At 40.3% G+C, this 5,986-nt stretch overlaps 1 pseudogene; it reads right to left on the bottom strand.

Annotated features, from left to right (window-relative positions):
- Positions 1–4,767: 4,767 nt before the first annotated feature.
- On the bottom strand, positions 4,768–4,886 carry LOC112471160 (annotated as a pseudogene).
- Positions 4,887–5,986: the final 1,100 nt, after the last annotated feature.

Here is a 5,986-nt window from a genome sequence, read left to right as displayed (position 1 = left end):
ATAGAGGGGGTCAATTAACATGATGATTGACACATTAGAAACTGTGGGTCCATGACCGATGCATAAATCATTGAATCGAAGGATTAAAACTTCCAAAACAAACAAAAAACATCTGCTTTTATGCAATCACCTCTCCATAATTTGCAGCAACCCCTTTGTTATGTATTTACGTAAAATGGTCATGTCCACTTCAATCACCACCACCATTCAATTCATAATCATTCATACTAATTACGTATGACTATTTTTTCGGCATGTTATTTGTTAAATTCATTGTTCTGAATTCATCTACTTCGGCATTATTGGTCTTCAACAGCACACTTCTAGCATACAGTGACTCTACCTATTAATTATTTTTCCACCACAGGAGTCATTCCATACATGAGCCTTTTGTAAGATGTGGCGTATAATGTCTGCTGTGCTCTAGGGATCCCCAACTCCTGGTCCGTGGCCTGGTAGGAACCGGGCTGCACAGCAGGAGGTGAGCGGCGGGGGAGCAAGCGAAGCTTCATCTGTATCGACAGCCGCTCCCCAGCGCCAGCATCACCACCTCAGCTCCATCTCAGATCAGCAGACATTAGATTCTCATAGGAGCACCGGTCCCTGGTGCCAACAAAGTTGGGGACCTCTGCTCCCTCCAGGACTTCCTGAAGCAGCGTACACAAACAATGGCTGAATAGACCAAGCTCTTCCATGAAGGAGTGACAGTGGCAGAGGTCGGTGAGAGACTGTGGCCGAGAGCACAGGATAAACCCCATCACAGGGCGCCGCGATCGCTCCACTCCAGTGAGGGGCTCAGAGCTGCCACGTCTTAGTCTTCAAGAGAAAGCGGCGACTTACATTGTAAGTAAAATTTCTCATTTTAAAAACATCGGGAGGGTTCCACAAAGCAGGTGAGTTGGCAAAACTTAACTAAAAAGCAGCTGGTTTTCAACTTCATCTTTTTCTACACTTTTCTCGAGCCATTCTGTAATGCTTGAACTCACTCCCTGATGTGATCTCCATATGAAATCCAGGTCTAGCTCAGAGGTCACCTCCCAGTCATTTCCGCTGTGATGTTTCTGAGGTGAAATATGCTTAATTCTAGTGCACGCTTTATCGATACTTTCTGCCAGTTCCGTGCTTATCGGCCGGCCCCCTCCCTCCACCCATGCTCGGTCATTGGGATGATGTATTATTTATCTCCTCAGTTCCATAAACCACAGGTCTGTCCCTGTGTACACTGGAACCCAGTCATGTGCCCCACACCGCGCTCCGGAACCCCACCTGTGGGCAGGTACTGTTTTTGTTGCTGCTGATGCGGCAGTGAGAAAAATCAAAGTCTACAAACTCATAAAGCTCACATTCGATCAATGGAGAGAAAATTTCAAGAAAGTAGCATGTTAAGTGAGAAGTCAGGGCTCCTCCTTTAGTCCATAGTAACCAAAAATTGTCATCCAAGTTTTTCATTTTTTTCTACGTGTGGGCAATGTGCAGAAAAGGGATCCACCTGCCATCATATTCCCAAAGGGATCATGACCTCAAGTAAATAAACTCTCCAACAGCAACATTGCCCTAAACGGAAAGTAAGGTGCCTTGTTCTACTTCACCTCAGTCTGAGCACCAAGCGGTTCTCATAACCAGCTACTGCTTAGTAGGAAGAACCTACATTTATATCTTATTTTCAGTTTTCAAAGCACATGAACTTGCATGATTTTTTTTTGACCCCATAAAAATACTAGGAAAGATCTATTATAATCGCAAGGCTGTCTGATGAGAAACTGAGGTTCAGAGATATTAAGTGACTTACTCAGAGTCACAAGGCTTATCTGAAGCTAAACCAGTCCCCACCTCATGACCTAGCATCTCACCACGACATTACATTACCTCAAATGGCCTTTGTAACTAACCCAAACCACTTCCCGCCCCAGGAGTTGCTGTGAATGAAAGATGTAATCTCAATATGGTGAATTTCCCTATCCATTAATCAATCCTAATTTGTTTCTTCCTCATATTTAATTCTTACTCATTATACTTTTTTTCCATAGGCTCGATTAACTGACCTAATGATTATTTACTTTCTTTATCTCGAAAGTAAAGGAAGGAAACACTTTAAATAAACTAGAAAGCTTTAAAAAAAATCATATGGAGTTCTAGAATCTAATCTAGACCTACTAAATTATAGTACCTAGCAGATAGTTTCTAGAAACCTGTATTTTAAGTAAGTTTTCAAAATTACGCTAATGCTGCCACCTCAAGAACTAGCCTTTGAAAAATTGTGCTTGAACCATTTATTTATATGCTCCAACATTTTTTTCCAAATTCCAGGCACCTCAAACTGAGACCCCCCCTACTCTAATGAGGTTGTAACTAAACTTTAAGTTTCTGACGAAAATAACTGTATTTTAAACATAAACATTATATGTAACACACATATGTAATACACATATGCACATAAAACGAATATATATAATATATATCTCATATGTATATTAGTGAGACATGTTTTCTTAGTGAGATAAAGACAGTTCCAGAAACCTAAGATAATTAATGCAAAATAACTTATACGAAGAGTGAATTTTGCAAGGTGAAGGACAGGAAAACAGTTGCCTAAGCAACATGTTTTTGCTTATCGGGTAAAGGAGCAGAGTAAAACTCATCAGACTGTAGAACGGAGGGACGAAAGTGTCTCTTCAGACCCTCTCAGTAATGTGCAGTGTGTTCTCATGGTTGGCTCCCTCTGGGTGGCAAGTGACAAAAACAAAACTCACTCTTTTTAGCAAAAATCGGGACTTAGTACATCACATAACTGGGGAGTCTGCTTCGAGCACGATCACTTCCAATGTCTCAGGTTTGTATTTCTTCACCTCAGTCTCTTAGTCCGCTTCTCTGGGTCAGCTAGCTCTGTTCCCTCCTAATGAGAAGCTCTCTCCATTACCGGGGAAGATGGCCACGGTAACCCCAAACACATGATTAGTCCCCATGATGCAAGATCTACCGAGACTGTACTCTCTGATGCCAGTTTGGAATGTTCTGGATACAGACAGATTGGTCTGGCTTGGGTTACGTGCCCCAAAATATGCGGTCCTATGATAGCCGGTAGCTCGCTGACCTTCTCCTGTGGGCGTCACCAGGACCACACGGAGTGACGAAAGAGCATGCATAAAGGAAGGATCCATAGCAGACAAGAACAAGAGATGGTAACAATATCAATTCTAAATCACCCCGCTCAGGAATATCTAATTTGTGGTGAAGACCAGTAGCAATTGAAAGTTAATGCACACACAACTTAAATTGCAAGTATGGTTTTGTATTATAAATTGATACACACTATCGAGCATTCGATATGTATAAATTGAAGACTTATGAATAATAATGACACTGTTTTAAGGAACAGTTAGATACAACCACCAGCTAAGGTGAGCTGACCTCCCTCTGTTTTCAGTGTGCAAAGTAGGGTGCCCTTAGAAGGTGGAGTCTACTAGCACAATCAAACCTGCCTAAAAGAAATAGTTGTCATTTATGAATGTATTCATTCATTCATTCATTCATTCATTCATTGGATGTACATGAAAGGTGACATTAACAAATTCCTAAGAGTAACATTATTTTCAGTATGTAAATCATTCACAAACATAAGAACTTTAACTATCATGAATAATATGTTCATATTTAGAGTGGCAGTAAACATTTGGCAAACTTTACATATCTACGTTGTAAAGAGATAGCAGAACTTCTATATCCTGTGAGCGATGGCTCTTCCCATAATGACATTTTCACTTCCGTTTCAGGCGATCATTTATACCCTAGGTCAGCCTCTTCTGACAACATCCTCTTACTGACTTATGTCTGGATCAGGGTTTACAGTCTCCCCAATTTGTTTTCTGATTTCTCTTCGGGGAAAAAAAAAAAACTACATTATGGAGCGACCCGTTTTTACCAGCCTTTTTTTATCCCCATGTGGAATTAGTCATCCTAGAAAAGGTCTGAGGAAGATGGAATAATTCTCTAACTAATAAAACCTTGCAGCCTTTTTCCTTGACAATACCCAGAGTGCAGAGGTTTGGAGAAGTTACTGCCAGGCGGAGCCAAAAGATAAGGTCAGACACTGGCATTTATTCATGAAAATAGTAGCAAGATGGTTCGGATTTATTATTTGTTAAGGTCCCCTGGAAATGCATGACAATGCTTTTAACGAACGTTCTGCATAAGAATGTCAGCACAACACCACAAACGCAGCATAAAAAACCAGGGCTTCTGTCTCAGAAGGTGTTTGGTGGGAGTCTATAAAGCTAATGGCTTAAGTGCAAATCATTATCTTGTGAGAGGCGGCTGGCACAGCTTAACAAAACTCGAGCTCCAGAAAGTCCCCTGTTCAAAGGACATTTTTTCTTCTCCCGTTTTTATAAATTTACACAGATTTTTGAGAGCAAGGAATAATCTGTGGAGTATCATAATGCTACAAAGGAGCAGCTTTCCCGCTGGAAATTTTCTGCGAAAGGCACCTACATTTTAATGTAAATCTGTTCTCATGCAAAAGAATACTTGTCATATCTATTTTACTTCTTTTATTTATTTATTTATTTATTTATTTTTTTGGTGGATGCTCATGTAAAAATTTCTTGATTAATATTTTTAAAAACATGAACTTTGAGGATTTAACCAAAGCGAAACTTCGCATCTGTATTTTATTATTTATTTATTTATTTTAGGCGAGGCAACCCTTGGTCGACCTCACAGATTGCAAGAACCTTGTCTGTTTACAATGCCTTTTTTTTTTTTTTAAAACCCCTACAGCCCCTGGTCTTCCTAGGTGGTCTCCCATCCAAACACTAACCAGGTCCAACCCTGCTTAGCTTCCGAGATCAGATGGGATCAGGCTTGTTCAGGGTGATATGGCCGTAGACTCGTGTCTGTATTTTAGGCCTTGTTCGTATCTGGGGAACGTATTGAGTAATGTGTATTGCATTTTTTAGAAACTCAACTTGAAACGGCTCATAAATGTTGAGCTATAAAAAAATCATAGAACCTGGGGGAAATGACAAGAAGGATTAAGTATCGATAGCTTGGGAAAAGATAAAAACTCCTGACTTACGGGTAACTAGTAAGCAATTTTTGAAAAACGGTCCCATTGTCATGAAAGCTAATAAGCGACAGATCAACAGATTCAATTTAAAAATATATATATATTGAGGAGTAACATGAAGCAGTGTTATTCTGGGAACTTCAAAAATGCCACCTACTAAACATAAAGAATCGTAGTATACTTTCTGGTATTATTATGTAACCCATTTGTTGGACTTTCAATTCAAAATGAAGAGAGGAAAAAAAGGTAATTTTCTGAAGTGATGAATACTAACAATCAACAGCTCCCAACGAGGTGCTGTTGTGACCTCCAGCCATTACTAACAAAGGTAAAACAGGGTGAGCATCTGAATGGCACTGGCAGCTGGATATATGCAAAGTAACTGTGAAGTCCCAAGACAAAGAAATGGATTTTGTTGATGTCTTCAAAGAAGACAAGAAGGTTGAGAGCCATATTACAGAATAGTGGGATCTGCTGGAAAACAAAACCCCGACAAAACCCCTTAATCTTTCCTTTAATGAGTATGCTTTTTTTTTTTCCTCTTTCTCTTAGGTGTATTAATTTTCTCCTTAAAAAACGCAGGCATCGCCATGGAGACAATGCATGGAAACCATCTTTATCAGAGTTACCAAGACTTTACTGTTCTGTCAATTTAGCGTTCTGTTGTTTGCCAGCAGACACGTGTGTGTGTGTGTGTGTGTGTGTGTGTGTGTGTGTGTGTGTACATCCAGTCTGTTTAGACAGAAGGAAATATCTCAAAATTCTATTCTTATTGCTATTTCACCCTGACTCTAAAGTCCACGTGCAGCTTGTTTGTTTCATGGAATTTGCTAGGGAGTTGGTCAAGGTGGTTAAAACACACCACCTCCGTGTGGCAGTGTCTCCAGGACCCTGAGTCTAGCAGAGGCCATGGAAACCTGC

This window comes from Pteropus alecto, unplaced genomic scaffold, assembly GCF_000325575.1.
Source record: "Pteropus alecto unplaced genomic scaffold, ASM32557v1 scaffold45, whole genome shotgun sequence".
Lineage (NCBI taxonomy): Eukaryota > Metazoa > Chordata > Mammalia > Chiroptera > Pteropodidae > Pteropus > Pteropus alecto.
Note: the sequence above shows the minus strand (reverse complement) of the source record. Positions and strands in the feature narration are given on the sequence as shown.